This window comes from Miniopterus natalensis, chromosome 1 (genome assembly GCF_054644295.1).
Source record: "Miniopterus natalensis isolate mMinNat1 chromosome 1, mMinNat1.hap1, whole genome shotgun sequence".
Taxonomy (NCBI): Eukaryota; Metazoa; Chordata; class Mammalia; order Chiroptera; family Miniopteridae; genus Miniopterus; species Miniopterus natalensis.
The window spans coordinates 113398855-113426673 of record NC_142081.1 but is presented as its reverse complement, the minus strand read 5'-3'; the positions used below and the strand labels follow the sequence as shown (position 1 = coordinate 113426673).

General features: G+C 45.1%; 1 long non-coding RNA gene and 1 pseudogene across 1 annotated transcript; one reads left to right on the top strand and one right to left on the bottom strand.

The window, feature by feature from the left end:
* The first annotated feature begins 60 nt into the window (after positions 1–60).
* On the top strand, positions 61–3658 carry LOC148094335 (MAP kinase-interacting serine/threonine-protein kinase 2 pseudogene; annotated as a pseudogene).
* Positions 3659–5993: 2335 nt separating this feature from the next.
* On the bottom strand, positions 5994–17801 carry LOC148094334 (uncharacterized). The gene is made up of 3 exons (XR_015714287.1): positions 17730–17801; positions 9701–9845; positions 5994–6108 (listed from the first exon to the last, which is right to left on the bottom strand). It is a non-coding gene; the product is annotated as an uncharacterized LOC148094334 (long non-coding RNA).
* Between the last annotated feature and the right edge of the window lie 10018 nt (positions 17802–27819).

Genomic DNA, 27819 nt, shown 5'->3' with positions numbered 1-27819 from the left:
CTCCCCGTCGGCCCCCCGCACACGCCCCCCCCCCCCCGCCCGCCCTGCGTCCCCTCCCCCGCTGGCGGGGCCCGGACAGAAGATGGTGCAGAAGAAAACAGCCGAACTTCAGGGCTTCCACCCTTCCTTCAAGGGCAGCATCCTGCGAGCTGGCCTCCCTGCAACAAGCCCACCGGGGAGACTGACTGCAGCCTGGAGCGCCCAGCCCGCCCTGATATGCCCACGAGTGAGCCCATCGCCATCCCAGATGCCAAGAGGGGCAGGAAAAAGAAGCGGTGTCGGGCAACTGACAGCTCCTCGGGCAGGGTCGAAGGCGCCTCCCAGCTGCAGGAGGACGCGCCTGGGGAGGGCGCCCATGCCCGCGCGCAGCCCGTTCCAGCCTCCACCAGCCAGGAGCGCGTCAGGGCCGCCGAGAAGCAGCCCGGCCTCACCGGGAGCAGGGTTTCCCGAGGCGGAGATGCTGTGTCAGTGCCGGGGACACAGGACCGCCCTGGAGCCGACTGAGTTCTTCGAGGAGGAAGACCGCTGCTACCCGGTGTTTGAGGAGATGCGGGGCAGCTCCATCCTAAGCCACAGTCACGAGAGACGGCACTTTAATGAGCTGGAGGCCAGCGCGGTCGTGCAGGACGTGGCCAGCGCCTTGGATTTCCTGCACAACAAAGGCATTGCCCTCGGGGACCTAAAGCTGGAAAACACCCCAGGCAGGTCTCTCCCGTGAAGATCTGCGACTTTGACCTGGCAGAGGCATCAACCTCAGTGGTGACTGCTCCCCCATCTCCACCCCGAGCTGCTAACCCCTGCGGTTCTGCAGAGTATGTGCCCCCGAGGCGGTGGAGGCCTTCAGCCAGGAGGCCGGCATCTAGACAAGCTGCGCCCTCCGGAGCCTGGGTGTCATGCTCTGCATCCTGCTGGGTGGCTGTCCACCCTCTGGGCCACTGCGCAGCGGCTGCGGCTGGGACGGGGTGCGGCCCGCCCCGCCTGCCGGGACATGCTGCTGAGGCCTTCAAGAGGCAGGTCTGAGTTTCCTGAGGAGGACTGGCCCAGGCCGCCTTCGCTGCCAAAGATCTCACTGCAGAGCTGCTGGTTCGGATGCCAAGCGGAGGCTGAGCGCTGCACAGGTCCCGCCGCATCCCGGGTGCAGGGCTGCGCCCCAGAAACATCCTGCCCACGCCCACGGTCCTGCCGAGGAACAGCTGCGCCAGAGGCCTCAGGCCCTTCGCAGCCGAGGCCATCGCCATGAACCGGCAGCTGGCCCAGCGCGAGGAGGGCGCGTTGGAGGCGGCGGGGCAGGGCCCGCCCGTGGCCATCCGAGCTGCCTCCGGGTGCCTGCGGCTGTCCCCACCGTCCCCATCCAAGCTGGCCCAGCGGCGGCAGAGCCAGCCTGCCCGCAGCCCCTGTGGTCCTGGCAGGGACCACGCACGACCCCTCCCTCCTTCTGTACACAGGTCACCCCCCCATCAGATCTCAAGACTTTTTTAAGCTGTTGCCAGCCAGTGACCAGCAGGCTGTGCCACCCCACCCCACCCCCTCGGTTCCGAGGCACTCAGCGCAGCCGAGGGGAGCTTTTTATATAAAGTTTTTGCTGTTTGCGTTTTTCCTTTTTTTTCTGTCCGCCACCCCCATTTTTTTTCCTTTGAATGGTGTTAAAAGTAAACAGCGCCCTGGGAGAAGAGCAGAGGGCGCATGTGCTGCACATGCCGCTCCCCCGCCACCCTGGCCCCACATGCTCACATGTACTGTGGAAGGCCCTGTGCCCAGGGCCCCTGCCCAGTGCCACTCAGGGGAGGAGGACGTTGGCCGTCTTCCAGAGCTGGGGGGCCCTGGGACACACGTGTGCCCCCTCCCCCTTCCCAGCCCTCACAGTGTTCTCAAGGCTGGACTGACCTTGCACCTCCTTTCGTCCCCAAAGGCACCCTGGCGTCCTGGGTGTGGGCAGCTGGAGTGAATAGCCAACCACATGGACACCCCCCCCCACCCCTCACTGACAACCTTGACCTTAAATTGCAGCTGATGGGGAGAGGCTGCACCCATTGCCACTACCCCACACCCTTTCCACTGGGGGCTACCCAGAGCAAGGGCACTGGAGGGATGGGAGGGGCTGGACTGGCACTCGTCAGCCAACATGGGGGACCTGCAGACCCCCCACCCTGGGCACCTGAGTGCCCATTCTCAGGGCTCAGTCTGACCATGGCCGCGTCCTTCCCCATCCACCCTTGGGTTGACATGGAAGCTCTGCCAGCCCTGTCTCCCCCTCCCCCCCACGCCCCCAGCCAGGGCTAACCCAGGTTCCCAAAGAGTTCCCCCTCCCACCCCCAAAAGGCAGCATTCCTTCTGTGCCCACCTTTAGGAAAATGTCCTCCCTCGGGTACCCAGGAACCAACCTGCCCCCACCCCAGTGTCCAGGTCAGATGTCACATGACCTGCTAAGCTGGAGGAAACTCTGGCACCCCTCTTTGTCCTGGGGTGGGAGACACTATGCAATGCAAGCATTCTCTTTATGCACACGTGTTTCTGCCAGTGGGCAGCTCAGCCTGGGTTCTGGCTGGGTCTTTCAGACAGGCCCGCTGGATAGCCCTCTGGCATTCAGTTTTTCATCTTGTTTCACTAGTTTTTAAGAACACCAGTTGACTTCCTTTTACTATTCTTGAAGAATACTTGAATGTCAGGGGGCCTTGTGGGTTGGGGGGCTCAGACACTGCTGCCCCCCAAGTCTTGTACGATTGTTGCAGTCTGGGGGCCGATGCCTGTCTGGCTGCCTGAGTCTGTGGAGCGGCCTTTCCAAAGACCCTGGGGTGTGCAGCCACCCCCACGTCCAGCATTTCTTGCCCATCAGTAATTCCATGTATCAACTGGGGGTTCTACTTTTGTAAGGGAAATGGGGCCTCACCAGCTATAGGCACTATGGTCACTTGGGTCTGGAAAGCTGAGCTATGAACAGCATTTTTTTCTCAAAGGTGGGACAGCTACTTACTCTTCCCCCATCACATCTACAATGCAACGCGGAGGGCTGGCTGGAACTGTTAACTGTGAATGGGCGCCTGGCTCCCAGGGTGTTCCAGGCTGCTAGGCTGCCCTGGTGCTGGGGAAAGGGGAAATGGCAGTGTTTCCATGTTAAGATGTATAACAGAAAACAATTCATTTTTTTTTTAAAGTGGGGGAAAAGAGATCCAGACATCCAAGCACTTTAACTCCACTGTACCAGGTAAACTGATACAGCTCAAAAGTTTTCCTTGACACCAACTGTCAATGCCGCAATTTTGTATTCTGTTTCGTAAGGATTTAATAAAACTCATAAAAACTTAAAACAACAACAAAAAAACAAAACAAAAAAAACCTGCCTTTGTAATGTTAATACTTGCCCTCCAGTAGGCTTATCTGAGTCACCTATTGGAATGCATATTCTGAGAAATAAAATCTTATCTGAGCCTAAGCTGGCTAAGCCACTCAGTTTAATTCAGTTCACCTGTGGTTTGCAAAATCAGTGACTTTTGCTGTATACCTGTCTTTATGGAAGTATGTCTCTTAAAATGTCAGTGTGTTTGCCAGTAGAAAAGCCTTTCTAAAAGTTCCAAGATGTGTTTGCCAATCTAGGGAATGCTAATTGCTCACTTTCAATTTTTCTCTTTACCTGATCCCTCCAGAATTTGGCAGTTCTTAGTGAGTCATGGCAATACATTTCTTTGCATAAATCCAGTAAGACCAGTTCCATACTGTGTAGTCTTATTAACCAAGACTGACTGGAATGCCATGTCTAAGAGAGACATACCTAGATTCTGGATGTCACCAGAAAGCCTTAAGGAATTGAGATTGACTCTCAAACTGATTGAAGCCAATGGCAGAAATGACCCGACACCTTGCTTGGCCACATGGTTGGTGGCAACCTTTCCGGGGAAGAAAGGACGGTTGAGATGAACCTCAAAACACCTTTGGGGCCCTAGCTGTTTTCACTCAGTGGTTAGAGCATCTGCCCACAGACTGAAGGGTCCCAGGTTTGATTCTGGTCAAGGGCACGTACCTTGGTTGCAGGCTCGATCCCAGGCCCTGTCCTGGGCAAGTGCAGGAGGCAACCAATCCATGAGTCTCTTTCACATTGATGTTTCTCTCTCTCTCTCTCTCTCTCCTTTGTGCCCTCTCTGAAAAGCAGTGGGAAAAATATCCTTGGGCCAGGATTAAAAACAAAACACCTTTGGAGTCCTCAAATTTGGAACTTGAGGACGTGACCCAAATTTGCAGGTGTTCTGGGCACAGCCTGATGGCAACTGTGGCCTTGGCTCCCCTGCCCTGAGGGGCTGACTGCTGACTAAAAGTCAATCTAAAGATTCCTTATGAATAAGTGAGATTCCAGCCAAACAAATTGGAGAAAGCCTGTATCATCAATTTGATCAGTTGCTACTCTGGTTGTGTTTATGCAAATAATCAAGTCAAATTAAAACTGGACTTAATACAGACTCTTTAAACATGAGGGTAAAAATTAGGGAGAAAAATTATGTTTCAATGAAAACCACAATGCCCAACTGTGGGTATTGGACTCCAGTGCAGTTAAGTGTCTTCAAAGTTTTGTTTTTAAGGCTGTGTCTGTGTATCCCACACAGGCCTCAGCACCTAATGACCTCACCACAGATGTTCTAACTTCAGTCTCTCAGATTGTCACTGCTTGCTTTCATTCTGGCAAAAGCCTTGCATTTGGAAATCTTTGCAGTTGGTTTATGATTTGCCCTGTGCACCAACCTTTGTGTTTTCTTGTTTCTGTTTTCATAGGATATATGCCTGTGTGTGTATTTACCTGATTGCATCCTCACACAATACAGGCCTCGCTTTAGAAGCCATCTACATCACTGTCCTCTGAAATGAGGCCCAACAGTCTGGACTTGATTGAATCAATGAAACATGGGTGGTCTTAGCAGTTTCACTTGAAACTGCTTTTCCTTTTCTGTCCAAACAGGTCAGAGAGAAAGGACCCCCAGTTTCTCATGGGGGAAATCTGAGAATATTTCCCTTAGCTTTAGATTAATTATGGTGGACAAAAAGGCTTCAGACAGGTCAACACACCTGCCTCCAGGGAGGCCATTCCTCCAACCTGATTGGGGACACTAAGTTAGTCTTTCCTTTTATCACATGGTTTTTTCCTCTCACTAGACCTTTAGTTGTTATGCCTCCTCACTTTTGAATTGTCAAGTTTGTCATTTCTAGAATTCACCAAGGATGTCAGCTTGTCTAACACATCAACCTCCTGGACATTGCCCATGTCACCTCCCTGGGACGCCAGGCTGACACGGACTTTGCAGAATCCCTCTTCTCTGCACAAGGACTCTTTCCCTTTTGCTTCACCCTTCCTCTGTCAGACAGCGAGGACCTCTGAACCTGGGGATGGGCAGATCTAGGCCCCTTGGCAGCAGGAAGCAGTTACAGAAGACAGAGCCCTTCAGCCATTTCTCCTTTGTGAAACTGGAGAGATTTCTCTCTTCTCGGGGAATGATACTGTTGTAACGACCTGGCTATTAATGAACTGGAAAGGAACAGAGGGAAGGCCAAATGTTACAGGCGCGCCCAGTTAATGCCTTTATGCCACCAGCATTAGTGTCTGTACTTCTGTCACCAGGTTCCTCTTTCAACTATTTCCCTTCCATAACCTACTGTGGAACTTGGAAGGCCAGTTTTCCTTGCCTATGCCTACGAAGAATTGGCCAAAATAACTGAATTTTTGAATACCATCTTTCATCTGTATCTAGTTGGAGGGGTGTGTGTAGTTTTTAATAGAACAATAACAAATGTCTTAAAATTCTTTAATGTGCTTTTTAAAGTCTTTTTTAATCTACCTTTTGAGTAAATCCTGTGGAAATGACCATGAATAGTTTCTCATATATTCAAGCCGGTAATTTTTAAAGTATTACATAAATTAAGAAAATATTACCTAAAGGTATTTCACATTGAATAAATATAGAATATACTTAGTTCAAATATTTAGAAAGAGCTTTATTTAACAACTGTTATTTTATAACTGCTCTACTGTGAATTTGAGTGTAAAAACATAACTTTGCTTAGTTAGTAAGTGGTTGATAGCTGTCCACTCTCTGCAGAAGTGTATCTGAATATCCAGGAGAATAATACCTGGAAAAAAAAAGAATTTTTTATTAGATACTGGTGAAAAGATTCAGCCCAATAGGCACAAAAGATTCAGTATAAGGTTGTTTTTATCGGAAATAATTCTATGAATGAAACCTCTGAGTAATTACGCTCCAGTAGTGCTTTGTGCAGAAGGTTAGAGCCTGACAAGAAAAAGAACATTGCCCTGGCTGGGTGGCTTGCTTGGAGCATCATCAAAAGAGTGTGGGTTTGATTCCCAGTCAGGGCACATACGCTGGTTGCAGGTTTGATCCCCGGTCAGGGTGCACATGGGAGGCAGTCGATGGACGTTTCTCTCTCTCCCTCCCTCCTTCCCTCCCTCTCTCCAAGCATATCCTCAAGTGAGGATTGAAAAACCACAACAAAACACCAACTCACAAGACTGCTAGGTAACAAAACATTTAAGGGCTATCAATGCAGTGGCAAAGAATATTTTCAAAGGAAGATACTTAGACCCGGTATTTTATGGAAGTGACTTTGTTTTTATTATGTCAAGTGACTGATGTTGCTTTAATGATCATAGCTAATAGATTTTTTTTCATAAGTTAGTCAACACAGTGTATAATTACTAATCAACTTCTGCATTCAGATTATTTTAGAGGTTATTCTCCATGTATGTTTTAATTAGGCCTGTTTACCCATAAAAACAAAAATTTCTGGGAGCATAATTCATAATAAAGAACAATTTCATAAGTGGCTTACAAGGAAATTAATTGATTTCATTTCTACAGTACTATAAATTTATATCTATATATAGAACATTTTATGAAAGGTTTAGTATAAGTATTAAATATATTGGTTAATGTATTGTGGGATGCTTCATACACCATGGAAAGAATTTACATGCATATAAAAATATGTCACACCTGGCAGACATTGTAGAATATAATGACTAAAAAATCTGAACTCTAATTTAAAACTTTCCAAAACACTTAAAATAAGCCTCCTAAGGCGTTTTCTCCAGAGAAAACCTAAAGTTTGAGACTTGTTTTGTCCTTTGTTAGTTATCTTTATCCTCAGATGCTTGGCTTAAAAAACTCATAATTGACAGAATACTAATTTCTTCCACAATTTGTCAAGTTATAGTGGACAAAACAGAGCTATATTTTCTTTATAGTGTGCTTTTATAGGCAGCCATAGTTAAACATACATACAAACATAAAAAACTACCTTAAAGAATGTTTTTCCCCTAAAGGTTAGCTACTCGGGGAAAAAATTTTCCTCCATCAGATCTCTTCAAAGAATTCATACCCTGAGGAATTTACAGCTGTTTCTCTCTCTGAGTGAGTCACAAAATTTAAAGTAGCCCTCACCTTCCCAGGCCTTATACATATGTCAGACACAAGACAGGTATTTTTTATGTAAGTGGCAAGAAGTAGATAAAAAAAAATAAAAACTACAATTTAAAAAATTTTGCTGCCGTATGGTAGGTGCTAATCACATACTCCTCATAAAAGAACCAAAATGAACTTCCAAAAAAGAACTGTAAATTCCTTTTCTCTGCTCATTAGCTACTGCTATCCCAATTTACTTCTATATGGCCTTGAAGAATATAAGTGAATTAACCTTACTCTAGACCCATGTAGAATTTGGGTTATTCTACAGTTACCATGTCAGAAATGTGCCGAAACAAAAGGCCTGTATGCACGCTCCTCTCTCCAATGAGATGTCTCCTAACAGCATCTTCCCCTCCCGAGTTTAGGCGGAGACCCAGGAAACAGAAGAGTTCCAAAATATCCCTGACTGTGGTGTAGACAAGGGCTAGAACTCAGACCTTCTAACACGTAGTCCCGGATCCCTTCTCTCTCGTCATACCAACTACCTTTATTAGAAACTTTAAAGATTACTAAAATTGGAAGGCAATATGAAGTAAATGTTTAGGCTAAAAAGAGCAGAGAGAATGTGACCGACCATTGATAATTGGTCTTATAAAGAATAATTTGTTCTAAAACAGTCAAGTGATCCTTGAAAATATGATTGCAAAAATAAACCATTTTAAGATTGTATTTGTCTCTTTTCATAGAAAGACAAAGTTTCAAAGATTTCTATACAACACCGCTTTATAGAGCCTAAAGCTTTAAAAAAAAAAAAAAATCAGAAACTTGAAAAAGTGAGCTAACCAAACTTTTTCATGATAACTAGCCAATTTAAAAAATAAAATCCTAGGTCCCAGAACGTTAGAAGTTAAAATTTTACAATAGTATTTTGACAAGGCACCATATTAGAGACTTACATGAGAGTTTTTTATTTCCCCTCATGCTCTGTAAAATAATCCTAGAAAGGAGTAGAAAGAAGACTTCTATTCAAGAAAGTTCTTTACCATTGATTAACTCTAATAGGTCATTCCATTTGGGGGGCCCTTTAGTTTGCTTTTTTTCATTTTTCTTTAATTTTGTTAGCAAATTTACTGAAAGTTATTTTAAACTTACATAAAATAGTATTCTTCCTAAAGGTACATGCTAATGTGTAAAGATTAACTTGATTTTCTTTTCTTGAGAAAAGATTTTCATATTTTCTTCATTTAGTGGTTTTACACATATTTTATATGCTATATAAACTTTTTGGTATTATCATATTTGTAAATTATATATAGTAGATATACATTTTATGATATTCCTTTGGTATATTTTATATGTATTAATATTTTCAAAGCTAACTTATTGGCACTCTTTTGATCAAGTTCTCATAAACCTTCCAAAAGTGCACAAACTTAACATCTTTGGAAGGAATTTACCTGCAGAACATATGTGAACAGAAAACAAATTTTAAACTTAAATAAAATTATTTTTGTGTTTTTAAATTAATGTTTCCATGTGTATTAAAAATCACTAATATTAAATAGGAAGAATCGTTTATATAAGTTATAAGTTTTAAAATTGGAATTTATATTCTCTTGTATTAGAGAAAGTAAGAAGCAAGTGTAGGACTAGAAAAATGTGACCTTTAATTCTGCAGGTGTTGTGGGCATTTTCACATAATAAAAGTGGTATGGTTCTCTATTTTGCTTACAAGGTCTGAGAGGATTCGGTTTAATGTTCTTCAAATTAACCTCATTTTAAAAAACTAATCTTGAAAGTAGCTTCCTGCTACATTACTATGAAGTACCTGCATATCATAGACAGCATTATTTATTGTTTTCAAATATAGATTGTAACTTTCTTTTTGATAGTCAACATACTTATTTTCTATTTGGAATACTCCCATTAATATAAGTGTGCACTTAATAATATATGCAGGGAACTATGACAATCAGAATCTATAGGCCTGTTTTCTAAATCAGGTTCACAGTAAAGATTAATTTAATTTGAACTCTGTATTTGGGTATTCCTTACTAAAGCATGTCTTAAACTAGTGCAGAAATGTCTGAAATGACATTCCAGTTTAACTTGGAAATGTGTGTATCAATCAGAACATTGTTTAACTTGAGTGAACAAAGTGATCAAGAGCACAGGTAAAGGCATACACTGGTCTCATGTAGTGTTTCGTAGGTCACATTTTGACACTGGATATGAAATGTAGGTTTGAAAACAGAAAAACCACATCATAATTTGAACTCCTCAAAGACTACTTTTCCTACCTTACTATTTCCTCTGGGTAGCAGTTGTTAATGCTGTTGATGTTTTCCTGTAGAAGAGACCCAGGTCCTGCTTTGATCTCTTGCACCTTTTCAGTCCACCGCTTGTTACAAAAAGTCCTCGAGCTTTGCTATCATGTGGCAGCACCTTGAAAAGCGAAGCACATGAAAATGTCAGCTTTGCACCCAAGCCAGTTTGGCCCAGTGGTTAGAGTGGTGACCTGCGGACTGAAGGGTCCCGTACATGGGTTGCAGGCTCGATCCCCAGCCCCATGAGCCTAATTTGCTGATGATTAAAGTAAAATTCAGTCTTTTTAGAAATGTATGAACTTTTTATGTTGTGCAGATGGAATAAAGGCGATGAACATGAGCAAAGGCAACGGAGATTTACTCATATGCATAAAACAAAGTGGTGTCCCTCCTTTGCTGACACCCATTCTAAATCTTTCCCCGACCTACAAAATTAAAGGCACACTCCTTAACAATGGCCAGGCCTTCTGGGACTCAGCAGCTAAATACCTCTCCAGCTTCCTTTCCCATTAATCTCTACCCCAGATTTTGTCAATAACCTCAAAGGGTATGCGCCAGGCCATTGCTTGCTTTGCCCTGCTGTTTCCTCTCCTAGATTCCCTTCCACCTTCCACACACCTCCCTGCATTTCCTTGGCTAACTCTTGCTTATCCTTTAAGAGTCAGCTCAGGTGTTACTTCCTTTCAGAAACTTTCTCTGGGACACCCCTATTCCCTTATCCCAGGGTGAGTTAGGTACTTTTCTTCTTTCATTGCATTCTGTTAAACCCCATGCACGTGCCACATAATATTTTAATTATCAGTCTATATGTCTGTCACACATAAATGTCATGAAGGCAGAAACTGCACCTTTATTCATTCATTTATTTCTCTAGTGCCTGGTGCCTAATAGATGCTCAATTAATGTTCAGCAAATGAATGAACATACTAAGGGGTAGGCAAGAAAAGGAAACTGAGATGTTTAAAGGACAGAAGAAGAATCAGGAAAGCAAGGAATCAGCAAATCCAAGAGGTTTTAAGAAGCAACCAGTGAGAACTGAAGAAGGTCCCTGGGTTTGACAGCGGGTCTGCGTGTGGTAAGGACAGAGCCAGAGCGGATGAGGAAATTTACTCCGCATGGCCACAGCTCACCAGGCGAGGAAGGCCCGGAGAGGGTTCGCAGTGGGGGGATCCCCCTTTTCCCTGGTGGTCGCTACTATTCCCTCTGAAAGAAACACCCTTACTTTCCCCGCCATTCGGGGCCTTTCTTCAAAGCCAGCTTTTTTCACTTGTACTTGCTCCACTGAGTCCCCCGGGAGCACCTCGGTGCACTTTTTATTTCTTCCTTCTAAGATGAGTTTATTAGGAAGTCTCGCACACTGATTTTCTAACTGTTTCTTCTGGTCTCCCCAGCTAAGTTATAAAGTTCCTTGGAGAAGAACTTTGTCTTATTCTTTTTTGTCTCTCTCAGAGCTTTACAGGCTACATGTAGGCATTACACAAATACTTAAAACTGCAAAAGGAGAGGGCTAATAGAATGTTAAGCCACATCACAATAAAAGACAATAAAAGATTACATTAGTATATATTTCAAAAAGCGGAATGGTCACCCGGCTGGGCGTGGCTCAGCGGTTGAGCGTTGACCTGGGATCCAGGCGATCCGGGTTCGATTCCCAGTCAGGGCACATACCCGGGTTGTGGGCCCAATCAATGACTCTCTCATCATTGATGTTTCTATCTGTCTCTCCCTCTCCTTTCCTCTCTCTGAAATCAATAAAGATGTATTTTTTTAAAAAAAGCAAAAAATTCTAAAAAAAAAAAAAAAAAAAAAAAATGGAATGGTCTGCAGATATATCAGTTTTAAAATATTTTTTTGGCCTGGAGAGTTTTCATCCCTCCTATGTCTGTCCCCAGCCACAGTAAACTACCATCTTTTTACCTCCCACCTGGCTTTCCCTCCTCTTTCTAGTGCTCTGGTATCTTTATTTTTTTTATTTTTTAAAATTTTTTTCTTTAAAAGGAGCAAGAATGAAAGAAAACAGGTCAACCAGATAGGAAAGTATTGAAGTGATTTAGCTTATAACAATTAAAATAACAATTAATGCTTACTGGCTATTTACTATAGGCCATGTGCTTACTATGGTTACCTCATTTAATGCTCATAACAATCCAATAAGGTGATGTTGCCATTTTACAGATGAGAATACAGGGTACCAGTGATATTAAGTCCAGGTGAATGAGGATTGTGGCTTGAACTAGAAAAGTGATACTGAAGATGTAGAGAAAGATTCAAACATATATTGGAAATAGAATAAATAGAAGTTGAAAATGGTAAGAATACATGGGATGCAGGAGAAGTGTCCAGACTATGTAAATGGACAAATGGATATATCACTTAATGACATGGGGTACTAGAGGAGAAGAATTTGGGCATGGAGGGAAAGATTAAGACTTTGGTTTTTAGACATGTTATACTTGAAATTTCTAAGAAAATAAATTAAGCTGAGATATCAAGCAGACAGGGGCTATTTAGATCTTGAGCTGAAAACAAAAGTAACAGGCTGGAAATAAAAATTTTTAAGTCATCAATATACAGATGGAATTTAAACTTAGAGGGGAAATGGAATAATACAAAGAACAGGACCTAGAACTGAACCCAAATATTCCATCTAACTCCATGGAACATCTCTTGCTATGATCATCAATTACTTTGGTTTCACCAGGCTTCTCAATCCTCATTCAACTTTACCTTTCAGCAGAATCCAACCCTACCGATTCTTTCATCTCTTTTACAAGACTTGTCTTCCTCTATCCAGTTATTAAACGCCAAGAATCCCTCAGGGCTCCATTCTCGGTCTCCTTCCTTTTTAGCACTATACTCTCTTTAAGCAATTTCACCCAGATCCGTAGCTTTGATTACCAGCAGTGTGGCGGATGACATGTATACATTCATCTGTATGCCCAGCCCAGAACTCTCCTTGGAGCTTCACCCCAGTATTTCCAACTGGCTACTTGACATCCTCCCTTAGATATCTCTTCAGATACTGTCACCCCCAAAAAAGGCATGTACAGAGCCAAATTTTTTAAAGAGTTGCCACAAGACCGTTACAGGCCAACTTTCCAAAACACAGGATTTTGTCACCAACTATTATTTCCTTTCATGGACCAGGAACGAAAAGCAAAACAGGTAAACTTGACAACCTGGTCTGATGGCTAGAGTCGGGGAGCAACCAAATGCACGACAAAAACACAACCCATGCCTTTTAGTGCGATGGTCAGGAGAGGCATGAAGGTGGGAACTGCCAAGAGGGAGAGAGTACCCTGTCCAGGCCTGATGGACCTGCGGCAGCCGCAACCTGAGTTCCCTTTAGAGACCGCAGGCCTCCTTAAGGGGCGAGTGCCGCCGGCGACAGCCCCCAGCGAAATGGGGCAGGTGCGGGGGGAGGGAGCGAGTGACAGTCAAGACCAGGTCAAAGGAGGAAAGCCTAGGGAGGGACCCAAGCGGAGTGGCGGCGAGGCTGGGGTAGGTGGAGGGGATGCGGGCAGGCTGAGCAGCAGCGGGGCGAACCCCAGAGGACTGAGCGCCGAGGGCGCGGACCGCGGGGCGGGGGAGGGGCCTGGGGAAGGGCTCAGGGGAGAAGCTCCCGCCCCCCTCACCTGGGCCCGGGCCGGAGCCGACAGGCCTGCGGGAAGCACGGAGTCCGCGCCAAGGGCGGGAATGGGGCTTAAAGGAGGAAAGGACGCCGGCAGGACAGAGAACTACAGCTCGCTTTCCCCAGTCGGGATGAGCGTGTGACGGCGGGAACTGTGACCACACGCACCACCAACGCACAAGGCAGGCACACTCCACTCCACCCTACCGGCTCTTGCGTGCAAACCGGCAAACCCCGCCCCTCCACGCCCTCGCTCGCCCCAGCACCCCGCGTGGTCTCAGGATGGCAGCTCTCCAGGCACTGACCTGGTATCTTTAGATTAAGAAAACACAAAATTCTGCCTGAAGCAAATACTCCCAAAGGCATATTTATGGGAGTACCTAACATGAGGTTTGTCGTTATTTTATCTTGGCTATCCAACCTTCCACAAATCTCACTAATTATTTACTTTAGTGACTGATTTTTAACTCTTAATTTGGGTTAATGTTCATTTTTATGTGCCTGGGATTGAGCTAAACTATTTTCATATAACATCTCATTTAAGTTTACAATGATCCTACGAAATAGGTATTCTTATTACCCCATTTTATGGGTAATCATACTAAGGTTTAGAAAGGTTAAGACTCTGATAAAGATATTAACAGCTTGTAAATGTAAATCCAGGTACCCCAACTCCACAGCTTGAGCTCAGAGCCACTATGGGATAGTGCTTTCACAGACTCCATTTTCTTAAATATTCTGAGCCCAATTTAACCAGTTCTTTTTTAAAATTTTTTTAAGTTTTTTATTGATTTCAGAGGGGGAGAGGGAGAGAGAGAGAAACATCAATGGTGAGAGTCATTGATCTTCTGCCTCCTGCATGCCCCTGCTGAGGACTGAGCCTGCAGCCCCGGCATGTGACCTGACCAGGAATCAATCTCAATCTCCTAGGCTGATGCTCAACCACTGAGCCACATCAGCTGGGCTGACCAGGTCTTGTTACTTAGGGTTGCACCCTGGCCGTCAGTGGCTGTGGTGAGGCAGTCACTCTCTCAGCCTTTGCTGTCAGTAGTCAGTCCTGCTGGCTAGCAGCTTGGCCTTCCTACCATCCTACTTTCAATCTGCAATAATCTAAGAAATATGACCACTTTTTTTTTTTTTTTTTTTTTTTTTGAGGAGTGATCTGGTTTGCTTTTTAATACTTGACTTGCTTTCTGGATTATTAAATTTATAAAACTGCACTGGAGGCCTGTGCCTTGGGGTGGGTGCAGGTCTCAGGAGCCCCTCCCCTCCTTCCTCTGGGGGCGGAGCTGCCCCCCCAGGGGCCCTGTGGTCAGTCTGCTCTGAGGCTGAGGTGCGGGGGAGGTGAGGGGCCCCCGCCCTTCCAGTTCTGAGGCACAAGATGGTGGCTCTGCCTCCTGTGGCCCTAAACTGCCTGGCTGCTGCCCTCACCCTCCTCACCCTCGGCCCAGAGGGTCTCCCAGGACCCCGGGGGCACCCACAGAAGCAGTGGCCAGGTTGCGGGTCAGGCCGCGGTGGAAGGGGTCGCGGGGCGCTGGCGGAGGTGGGCGATGCGGGGCGAGGAGATGGACTCCCAGGGGTGGTGTTGCTGGCACCAGGTAGAGGGGCGAGGCCGGGAGCAGGGCCCCCGTGGGGAAGGGGGAGAGCAGCAGGAAGGTGCAGACAGGAGCCCCTGGGCCGCAGCCCCAGCCCCCAGGGTGGACGGACAGGAGGGGGACCCGCCAGGTACAGGCCCCGCAGAAGCACCACCAGCTGCAGCGCCAGGTCGGCCACGGAGGGGGGGGTTCCGCTCCCCCGCAGCTCTCCATGGGGGGGGGGATCGCAGCGGGGACACACAAAAAATGAGAGGAATAATAAAATTATTCATTATTGCTTTGCTTAATGGATGATTATTAATAAAAACTGTTTCAAATAAAAAATGTTTCTTACTCGAAAGTTAAATAATGATGTTCTGAAAGTGTTCTGGCCAAAAGAGTTATAACGAAAGGGGAACAGGAATAAATTTTGTGACCTTGGGTTAGGCAAAGTCTCTTAGGTATATCTCCAACTGCACAAGCAACAAAAGAAAAACATATATAAATTAAATTTCATTAAAATTTAAAAGTGTTCTGCTGCAAATGATACCATCAAGAAAGTGATAAGACAATCCACAGATTGGGAGAAAATACTTGTAAACCATATACCTGATAAGTACTTGTACCCAGAATATATAAAGAACCTTTACAACTCAAGACTAGCCTTAGTTTTAAATGGGCAAAGAGTCTGATTAGAAGTTTCTCCAAAGAAGATCTATGAATGGCCAATAAACAAATGAAAAGATTTTCAACATCAGTAACTATCTGGACATGGCCCACGCCACCTGAGAGCCTGGAGCCAGGGACTCGACCCTCCCCACAAGTTCCTGTGAGGAGCCAAAATAAAGATATTTACCTGGGCTCATGCAGGAGGCGGGATGTTTACTCTGAAAGTGTGTTTTGGAGCCTTGAAAGAACTACTTTGTATCACCCTCACCTCCTTACCAGTTGTTTGTGACTCACTATATAATAAAGGCTTGAAGCCATTTGGGGCTGCACCTCATTGGAGGGCAGCCCTCCTGATCCCATGACTTTGTTTGTCTCTTTAATTCCCACCCCTCCAACTCAGGTTTGTTCCTCTTTCAGGCCGGTTTCTGACATGCAACCTAAACCTAGTAGATTTTCTCAGGACTTTTTTTTTCTAGTTGAGGCCGACCAAGCCTTACCTTATTTTATAAGTACAGGAACTTAATGTTTCCATATATTGTTGCATTTCAAGTACAAAACAAAAAATTTAACCCCTTCTTTGGAATTAATGGCCTCCTTGAAACACAAATATCATTGATTAAAATAGCTCATTCAACAAAGAGTAGTAGGATATTAATGAAAGAGACTACAATTTAACACCAGTGATCTAATGTCCTTGATCTAATGTCCTAAACATTCATTTCCTACATGAAGAGGCATGGGTCTTTTTGTGCCTTATCAATGTCCCCTTTCCATAATATGCATTACTAAATTTATACACAATTCATAATAGTGATATTACACCGTGGCTATAGCAAAAGCAATGCCTGAAAGGATGCCGGCAAATGGGTACAGCAAGGGACGGATATGAAAACCTTTAATCGAACATGCAGGCAACAAACTAAACCCAGCAGACTGTGCCTAGAACCCTCCTCCCTGTCACAATATTAGGGGTGGAAGGCCATCCTGGTTCTCCGCTGCCCTATTTGTTACAAGGTGAGAGAGAGCACCAGGATGGGGGTAAGGCAGGGTCTGAGCAAGAGGGCACTGGATTCTGCCTGCAGGGCTGACTTCACAGGACACACACCTTTCTGCAAGGAAAGGACATGGGCAAGGAAGCTGGGGCGGGTGTCTCCAGGGCTACAGCGGAGCCTCGCGGGGACCTGAGAGGCCCGAGGGAGGTGGGCAGCGGGGTCCTGCGTGGATGCAGACGCTCCACCGCTGGGGCCTCACTCACCCTTTTGAAAAGGCCGCCCCGGAGAAGCACCCGATTAAGGACCCACAAAAGCGTGCCAAACAAGCTTCAGGGCCCCCCTCCTGCACAAATAATTTCGCATTTTAAAGACAAAAGACAGGCTCGTGGCCTTTCTCAGAGGCGACCACATTACTTCCAGGGCTGGAAAGCAAATTTGCAGTGGCCAAAGATGAGACAGAAGGCAGGAGCTGGCAACATGCAGACCTGGAAATGACTTGTTGTTTTAAAGTGATGAGGGCCTCCCGCTTCCAATTATTTCTCCTGTGCGGGGGTGATTCCTGGGCGCGGGAGGAAATCCCTAAAGGCTGGGGAAGATCTCGGGTAGGCGGGAGGAGGAGACCCCCAAAACTTTACGGAACTGCGGCAGGCCGGTGGCTGGCAGCAGCCAAGGACCTCGGGGTCCCGAGGTGCAGGGGGCATCCCAGGGGCAGCGGCCACCCCCTCGACCCCACAACAAAAGGGTCCAGCGCTGCCTTCGAGCCCAGGCTGCTAGGACGCGAGCCCGGAGGGGAGAACGGGGGCGGCGACCCAGAGGCTGCCCCAGTCGCCGGGGCGACGGAGGAGACGAGCGGCGCCTCCGCCTCTCGGCATAAAGAAAAGGACCTTTGGGTGCATCCGAACGCGCCACCCGAAGCAGCAAACCTGGTGCCACCCGCACCCCCACCTGTCCCCGGCCCCTCGGGAGCACCTGCTCCAGGCCCCTCGGGGTCCCCAGCGGCACCGCCCCCTCCGGAGCGCAGCCCGGGGCTGCAGGCCCGGCTCCAGCGACGGCGACGCAATGCGGGGGGAGAGCCTCCCGCCGCCTCTGCGCCAGGCCCGTGGCCGCACAAAAGCCCCCGCCCCGAGCGCACCCACCTTGGGCCCCGGCGCCCGGATCCCGCAGCGTCTTGGTCGCCGCCTTCCAGACGTGGCCGCCCAGCAGGCAGAGCAGGAGCGCCGCCGACCTGCTCATCTCCGCTCCGCGGCCCCCGCAGGGCCTCCCCGACCCCCGGGACCGAGCGGCGCTCAGGGGCGGGGGCGGCGCCGGCCTCCATGTCCCAGCTTCCCCGCGGGGCCGCCTCCAATTGGCCGCGCCCCCGCCCGCGCGGCGCCGACCCGTGGCCCCCGCCGCTCCCGCCTCCTAGCACCGGGTGGGTTCCCCGAAGGGCCGGCGCAGCGGCCTGCTCCCCCCCCTTAACCCCTTCGTGACCTGCCCAGTTCCGGGCTCCTGGTGCCACCTGGCGGCCACCGCTCCGCGGGGGGACTGTGCGCCCCGGAGCCTGGCTCCTGCCCGCATCTCTCCGCTGGAGCGAGGGAGCGCGACTTTTGGCACCGATATAGCCCGCACCCGCACCCCTCATCCCCCGCGGCTTTGGGAAAAAACACACATCTGCCTTTCCTCCACACCTGGTTAACTGAGGGCCCAGGGTGTGACCTGCCTCGGTTTCCTGCGCAATGCCACCCTGCAGCCTTCTTGTCCCAGCCCGCCTGTGCTCCCAGGGTAGATTCCACACCCAGCCTAAAGGTCAGCGGGAAGGGGGTCCTAAGCCTGTAGAAACTGTGGTGGGCCCTCCCTGCCTGCCTGTTGACAGATGAACATCTCCAGGTTGAAATGCGCTTAGATATTTCTGGAAGGTTAGCGTGGGTAGGAAATTTACCTTGATTGAGGCCCTAGATGCTTTTCTTCACTTCTGTTTTGTCTTCACTGTAATATGATCTAAGAGGCAGGTGTTGTTATCCCCACTTACAGATGAGAAAAGAAAATGGAAGGAGGGCCGAGGAATTTGTCATTAGCACACAGCTGGTCAGTGACAGTTATGGTTCAAATACAGCAGGTTGGTCCCAAGGATGAAGCTCTTTGCAAAAACCTCGGGCTTCCCTTACGCAGAGGTACACTCACCTCAAGCCCAGCTTCCCATTCTCTCAACTTGCTCCTGTCTGTGTGCATTCCTCACACAACCCTCAGGAGCCCATGACTCTCCACTCCATCTCCAACCAGCACAGCATTGACCCCGGGACCTCTGCAAGGGACCAAGGCTCTATGGAAATCCACACCAGATTCACCCTCTTCCCAGTGCTGCCTCCAGAACACTAGGCCAGAGGAGGGTTTTTACTGTAATTTTATTAATTGAGCATTAAGGCATGGCAGGCTCTGTACCAAAAAGAGAATGAAGTGTGGCACTTGCCCACTTGGCTTATAATAGACAAATTATTGTGAGACAATAAAAAACAGCAGGTGGAGAAGCCCATATGGGTTTTATTGTCACCCTCAGGACCAATGCTACAATTAGTGCAAATTGCACACCTGCACATGGTAGCAGGTAGTCAGGAAGGTGGAAAGAAAAGGCACAATTAGGGACTGCCTGAACCCTCCTCCTTCTAACTTCCATTATCAGAGCCTCAGTTTCCACTTCAGAGCTCGGGGAGAGAAGCACATAGGATGACCATCCAGCTCAGCCCTCAACTCCAGCTTGGGTGCCAGCCCACAGGAGCACAGAGCCCCGGCCAGCTAGATGGCTGGGTGGAGGATGGCTTCAGGGAGCAGGGCGGCCCCAAAGTTTTCAGGTCACTTTCTTGGCCTAGGGAGCTGCTTCTAAGAGAAGTGGCATTAAGCCCACCCTGGAGTTGAAATGTCTCACTTCAAATATGTTGATGTGCCTTTGCCAAGAGACAGGCGCAGCCTGGGGAAGAGGGGGGGGTGTATGAATCCAGAACCAGGCTGATTTTGAGGCAATCACCTGGGACTCCTACAAAATCCTGAAAACTGAAGCATAAGGCCTCATGAGGGAATGAAGGACACTATTAGAGTTGGGCTTTCTAAAATATGCCACTCTCATGGGACTGGAGATGTTTCCTCAAGCCAGTTTACTTGGATAGTATTATTATTACTATCCTACAGATAAACAAACTGAGGGTCAGTGAAAAATAATTTGCCCAAATATCTAGGTCTGATGACAGTGAACTCAATTCTCTATACCATGTATCCGAAGGATAAATTTCATGCAAATGATTCAAGTTATCTCCAGCTGTCCAAATGGTTTTAAAAACCTGTTCTACTCCCTATATGGTTCTGGTCTAGTTAATAGTATCTAGTGAGTGGAATTGTGCCTATGTCAATTTCCTGGCTTTGCTAACATATAAGATGTTACCATTGGGAGGAGATGGGTGCAGGCTGTAAGGAAGCCCTCTGTGCTATTTTTTGTAAATTCTCATGAGTCCATAATTATTTCTAAATCAAATGTTAAAAAACACACAAAAACATAAAACCCTGTTCTGTATCAATTTTTTATAAGCTTTACTGTTTACTCAAGACACTGGTGTTTTGTGATCCTAGTATAGAGTACTAGAACTTTACAGAGTGGGAGTAGTCTTAGTAAACACTAAATGATTCATCTGATCAAGTTTGGGTCATAATCATGACTATAGGTACTCAGGTATAATGATTGTTATTATTGTGTGTGTAATAAAATTTTTGTAGATGACATAGCACTTTAGGGGAAGTTTCTATACCGTTATAGCAACATCGAGGCTTGTATAAATAGTTTCAGAACCCCTCCTCCCCATTTTGCAGATGCTATTTAGAAACAGAAACAAGTTGAATACTTTGCACAGTGTACCTTCAATCTGCAAGCCAGTCTCAATGCCAAGAGGAGAGCTGGGACCCCCATGTGCATTCTTTCATGGGGTGGATGTTTTCCAGTTCCTCGGATGGGAGGCTAAAAAAGGACAAATTCTGCTAAATCACACAAACAAGTGCACTTGTGTATCACCTGTCCAGAGTTATGTAAGAATTAAATAACCACACTTCTCCTTTACTGGAATAAAGATCATGGCTTACCTTTTCTCATGTTCCAATAAGCAGACTTCCACCTAGTAACTGTGGGGGGAAAATCAGTGCCTGAGTGGGAGTGCCTGCAGAACAATGGAAATTAGAAGTGTGATTTTCTTCTAGAACTTTTGAAAATCTCACAGTTTGACTAAGATGAATTATGACTGTACTTACTGGAAATTGCTTAGAAGTTGCATGACTGTGCAGCATTTGATGTTAATTTGCAAGTTCCCTGCCAAAAGCAGTGATGCCACATATAGAACTTTCCCTGCCTGAATTTTCCAGAGGCCTTGATTTCACAGGCTCTGGGTCAAGGTTCCTTAGCCCAAGATTATTCTATTGAAATCTTTCCTGAGGTTGGTGCCCCTGGGATGGAATTTTAATTGTCTGAATTTACTTCAAGAGGCATTTTCCTCCCTTCCCCCCTTTCTCTTGTCCCCTGTCCCTCACCCACCACCGGTCCCTTAGTGAAAAGCTGCCTGTGAACAACTTTTTATGAGGTTTATACAGATCAGGAAGTGTGTTCCTGGACATTCCCACTTTTGTTTGTTGCTGCTCTTACTAAACTTAGATAAAATGTAGCCATACGTAGAAATTATAAGGGCTTGGCCTTTTTTTCAGAACTCATTTTGCCATCCATTTGAAAAAGAAAGAGGTGAAGAAATTCTTCAAAAGGAATTGCTGTGTTTCTTTTAACCCTGACTCCAGCACTTTCTCCTCTATTTGTGGCTCCGCACCCATAGGTCAATCTTGGTGGCTTTCCAACAGGATCCTTCTTCCAAAGGCATCCTTCTTCATCTTCCTCTTCTTCCTCCAACCTCCTCTCTCTCATTCAGGTTCTCAGCCAGGAGCAGCATCTTACTAAGGAGGTAATTCAGTGAATGAATGTCTGCTTCGTGTGAGACAGTGCAAGTGTCCATCAGCCACAGAGGGACTCTATGGTGGTGTAATTGCAGATGCCCGTGTGGCTGTGCTCCTCTGCACGCCCCACAGTGACCAAAGGAGTCCGGGACACAGCCCTACGTCCTGGCTCTTGGGAAGAATATTTAGAGGCTAGTGGCTCACCAAGAATCTGGTAGCTCGGAGGAGTATTTTAGGCCTGTTCCATTAGAGCAGAGGAGTATTTTAGGCCTGTTCCATTATCACAACCCTTTGCTGGCCATTGAATTAATTGCATATGTGCTAATGGAACAGGCCTAAATGTCAGAGGGATGGAGGGGGGCGGGGGGATGGAGGGGCAGAGAGTAACCAAAGAATTCATACGCATATATGCACAACCCAAGGACACGTACAATGGTGCGGAGAGGGACTGGGGAGGGGGTGGGAAGGGGTGGAGTGGGTCATTGGGGAGAAAAAGGGACATCTGTAATATTTTAAACCAAAATAAACACACACACACAAATTTCCTCACCAAGTGGCTCCTATTCTCATTTCTAACTCCGAACATGACCCCGCCCCTCACACTTAAAGGAACCGAGTCCGCAGCAGCAGCAGCCTCCGTTCCCCGCTGGGCAGAGACAAGATGATTTCCAAAGGCGGCTGGGGGGCGGGGCTGCAGGGAGGCTCCCGCCGCCTCCCCACCCGGGCCTCGGCTGCAATGGTGCTGCGGCTGCTCCCCCAGTCTTCGCTTACTGAGCAGTCCTTCGCTTTCTTTAATGTTCTATAATTTAAGATGAAAAACATTTTAGGGGGGACGCGGCAGCCTTTTAAGAGATGGAAAAATTCAGGTGTGGAGAGGCGATGGGATTTGCATTTTCAGTATCCGCTTAGTGGTAAAGTCAGGGCCCAGTGGCTGCATCCTGAGCACTTGCAGCAGCTTCCAGGAGCCAAGGGGCTCGCTGGCTCCTCAGAGGGCTCCACAAGGAGGCGGCCCCACTGGGAGAATTTACACCACAGAACTAGGCAAACGCTACACACCGGGGCTCCTCCCCTCCCCGAGGGCTGATTGTTAAGCCTTTTCCAGCACAGGGCCTCCCTAGCCCGCTAAATCCCACCTTATGCCACACCATTCTGAAGTAAAAGGCATCTTAAGACTTCTTGTAACTAATGTAATTTGTAAACAACAAAACCAAACCTCATCTTCTGAAATACTTTTACAGCATTGCTGTTACATGTTCTACTTTGCTACTTTAATTAGTTTTAAAGGATAAAATAAGTACATCATTTTTAAAAGTTTTCCTCAGGCAGTGTGCTTTTATATTTTATGCTTAACTTCAGCCTACTTTTGCTATACCTTGGGACATTTCCCAAGTTTCTGTGTAAAGTTATCGAGAGCTCAGTAGATGGCGCTACTGCACTGTCTTTTTGGTCAGTTTTCAAAATTGTTGCTTTCTGGGACATTGATCCGAAACTCCTTGTCTTAGAAAAGGGTTGAGAGGAAACCCCAGATCTCTTAACCTAGTTCTAAGTAGGTACCAACCAAGACTCTAAATCTCCGCTTTTTCAAATTCTTTAAAAATTTTGTGCCTTGAGTAAATATATTGTCTAAACATGCATTCTTTGGGCATTTATCTTTAATTCCTCTCATCTGAGATTCTGAAGGTATTCTGCTAATATTTTCTCTCCAGGTCTTAAAATTTCAATGGGCAGATGAATCCCCTCACAAATTCTTTAGTGTTTTTTTTTCCTATACATAAAACAACAAAGTTGAGAGAAGTTGGTGTTGCTCTGAAAATTGAGTTTTTCCTCCCAGAAAACAGCCTTTCGGTTTTAAAAATATCACTAACACTTTTTATGGAGCAGGTGAGATTTAAGGCAGTTTGGGAATGGGAGTGAATTAGTCTATGTCATCAGCCAGACTCCAAGCAAAAGGCTAGACTAGTTTGAAGTAGCAATGGGCCAGATTCTTTATTTCAGGACTTTTAAGATCTTTATTGATAAGGATCCTAACATTATCCATTTCATTCCAAGTGGAACCTCTATGCATGGGGTTACAAATAAAGTCACATCTCTGGCTTTTCTAACTAGTTACTTGGGGTCTTGAAGTGATCACGTTAGCAGAAAAATGTATATTTGCTGGGGGCTATCTCCTATACTCTCCCCCTTGAATTTTGTAGGAACCTAAAGGATTCCCTAAGTCCAAGGGAGACAGTCTTCTTTCACAAGTCAGATGGAGATGTAAAAAGGACACTCTGATCTCTCTGTTGTTTCCATTGGTTCTATTGCTGCAGAGTTGCTGTTGAAACAGGTCCTAAGTCATAATTGACCTTTGCTCCCAGGCTGCCCTTGCTGATCCAGATTCCTGAGAGTTCATGTTGCTTCACCCTTGGACTTGAAAGTCACAGCATTTTATAGTTTACATACATACGCTTATATGCTCGGCCATTATTCTAATTACCAGCACTGTGTTCTGGCAGCTTGGCTTCCTAGCTTTAGCTACCCACAGCCTTCCCCTGACACTGAAACAGCGATGTGCAGCTCACATATTAGCCCAGACCTTCGCAGATGAGTTACCCTTTGAGCTTCTTGTTTGTTTTTTCCTGCCAGCAGGTATTAGATGGAATGACCATTCTAAGCTGTCAAAGAGGTTCAAATAATGCTGCAGGAAAAGACCAGACTTTCCTTTCTCCTTTGTTACCAGATCTGTACCCCATGGTCGCTTTATATCCTGTAGAGCATCTTTGTTTAGGTAGTGGAAGGTCCCATATCGCCTTTCCCAGAATAGTAGGTACCAACTTGCCTGAGATTCCATAATTTCAGTTGTCCCCTCAAGTGATATCTTTGCCATAATAATGACACTTTCCCAAGTGACTTGAATTTACTTCCGGTTTCAAAATATTTTAAATTATGCCTCACCTGGAAGTCAGTCAATGGAAAGCTCTGAATCAAAAGTAAGTTATTGGGCATGAGACTTGCTAAGGGCCCATGCGTGCCTGATCAGTATCCATGAGTGACAAGTAGGATTCTAACTCGCAAGCTAAATGGGGGTGGACAAGGAGATTACGCATCATTCTCATAAAGATCTGCTTCATCACAGTTTGAGTAGGTAGAGAAGGGAGAGTGGGAGTCCAGGCCAGCTCGTGACTTCTCTTAGTTTTCTGCTGTTGGGATGATTAACTACCAAAATAGGGGAGTATTTTGATATCTGACTTCATGAAGAAATGTAATTGTAAATAAATTTCGTTGCAAGTTATATACTAGTTGAGATACCCTGAATTACAAGCCATGAAGAAAGAACAGTTAATAACCAAAATTAATATTTTCTAAAAACTGCAATATTTGAATGTTAGAAACTATGAAAAACCCACATTGGTGTTTATTTGGGATTCCAAAATAGTTTCAACAAATAAAGTTCATGAACAGATTTCTTCTTTGCCTTACTCTTTCTCTGAACATGTCTTTTTGCTGTACTATCTCATATAATCATCCTAATAGCTTTCTAAAATAAGGCAGTAAGATTCATATTTTGTAGAGGAGGACTCTGACCCAAAGAAAAGTGACTTGTTTGAGAACAAATAGCTTATGGTTATAGAACTATGATGTCTGAGTTGAAGATACTTGCCATTATGTCAAGCTGACACTGATGAATTCACTGAAATATATGGCCCTCAAATCATGACTATTTCATGTAACTTTCTTTTAAGTTATGTGCCTAATAAAAAGTTTGTAGAACTTACAAATTTGAAGTGTATGGTATAATTAAAGTTTGAATATTAGCTCTGATATTACCTGAAATATTCTAAGAATTTACTACATTTGGAAAATATTTTGCTTTAGTATTAATACAGTAATATTATTTATCACCATTTTATAATACACAGTTATCAACAACTAAGTACTGAATACGAAGGAGAAAGGCCATCTGTAAAATGTTCTCAAAGGAGCGATCATGGTAAGATAAGATTTCTGATGGTGAATTACCCTAAGTGTTCCCACCATAGATAAAGAGTAAGGAAGTTTTGATAAAGAAAGAACAGTTAAAAAACACACAATGTGTAAGTTACATGTATAGTATTCCTTAATTTCTTCCTTAATAAACTAGTATCTAGTATTATTAAAACCGTTAATTGTAGGTGATTTAAAATCTGGGACAATATTGTTTGAAAAGAAGTTCATTTATTTATTCATGAATTCTAATATCCTATATGATATCATTATGTACAAAAGTAAAAAGATTTAAGTTAGGATGTAGTATATTTCCTCAATAATCACAGTATAACAAATTGGACTTGTTAAATATAGATGTTTTGTTTAGTGTTTACAGCAAATAGATTACACTTAGTAAATGAATACTTGTTATTACATAGTGATTTGCCTCACTAAAAAGTCACTAAAACTACAAACTCAACAACACTTTCCTGGCACCAAAAACAAAGAGCAAACGGTAAGAACTACAACACTTAGTCAGAGTGAAACAATCCCAATGATACTGGATTTTAAAGATATCTACCAATAGTACAGAAGTCAGAGAGGCAATGCCAGTTGAGAAGCATAGCTTATTTTACATATTATACCAATAAGGTTTCACTATGATCAACTTCGTTCCTCAGAAGTCAAAACAATGAGGCACATTGACTTCATTAGAACAAGACGATCCTTCTGCTTGTTGGATAATTGTCATGACAGTGTAACTTCCTTAGAACCAGACGCTCTGTTGCCATTGGTTAAAGATAATCATAATAAATATTCAAATAGCTCAACTTGGGACTCAACAAACTATAATAAAACTAGAAAAAAGTTTCACATTAACAAAAATGCCAGTGAGCTACCCAGCTGTGGCACTGAGTTCATTGTGCGATGTGAACTGTATGAGGAAGCCTTGGACATAGTAGACCTTCATCAAGAACTTGTGTAGGTTGGTTTTACAACCAATAGGAAACACAAAGATGCAATAGAGTTTTGACCTTGAAGGTGCTCATAATGTCAGACAGCTGCCCCTGGTTTATATCTCTGTATTTTTGAACCAGAATTTTCAAATACAATTTCAAAATTCAGTTACTCATTGGTCCACTTCATGGTTTGCTATTTAATTCTCACATATCTTAAAATAGTGTTATTCTGATTTTAGAGAATTCATTCCATTTACAATGCAGGTCTTTTTCTAGGCGTATGTCTTTCTCGTTTGTTCTACTTAAAAAATCTTCTTAATTTATGATGGAACAACGATAGTTGCTGTTATTTCCCCTCTGTGAAAGCCATTCATTAAGAGCCCATGTTTGACTAGGGCAGTTGACAGTAGCAAAATAAAGCAGAGAAAGAAAAGGAGTCCAGTTCTATGCTTTCATGAGGATTAAGTGCAAAAAGTAGAGGGAGAGAAATCTAAGACGGTTGATTAAAAGGTCTCCAGCGTGTGCACTGGCCTGTGAATTGGACATGGAGAATAGGACTTTATCAGATGAGCAGGGAAGAGCAACAGTTCAACAGGAAAGACCAGATTTTTCCCACACATTTTGAGTTTGTTGGAATATCCATGGGTAACTCAGCTTATATTTTGGATACAGTTACTTTGATTCTTTACCTTGTCCTGTCAACAACTACCTTTCATAGGAGAGCCATGTTTGTAGTGTTGTAAGATATTAAGAAAAAGTTTAGAAACAAAGAAATAGAACTGTGTAATCATTAGAACACTATTGTACTATCTTTGAGAATTATCATGTTACTCTCGCTAGCCCAGTTACTTGATAGATTCATAACTATTGTACAAAGGAATGAAACCCTGCTTAGTTGGAGAAAATTGCCAGTGTGATGTTTTATTTCCTTTATAGGCACTTTCATACAGTAGAGCATATTATCTATCATTAGGATTGTTCATTTTATTTTTTGAGTAAATGGCCTTGTTGTTTTTTTTTTCACATTGTTTTCTGACATCATAGTTTCATTTATCTGTTCGTATGTTTATTCAAACAGATCTGCAGGAATCTTCAGAAGAAGCATCAAGAAGAAGCAATTCCAAGAGAGGTATGCTTGAAATCACACTCTGCCTCTAGTCATGTAGAACATACAATTCCGCATCATAAAACGCCACATAATGGCATTCTGTTAGCGGATCCCACACCTACATGGGCTTATTCATTAGAAAAATTCAGAGGATTCAACATATAATTTACTCCTACCCGTGATTGAAGAGACTAGAAGTATCATAGGACAATCAGCAAGGAGAAAAGGTGCGTGTGACAAAGTGTGGACGACAGCAGGCAC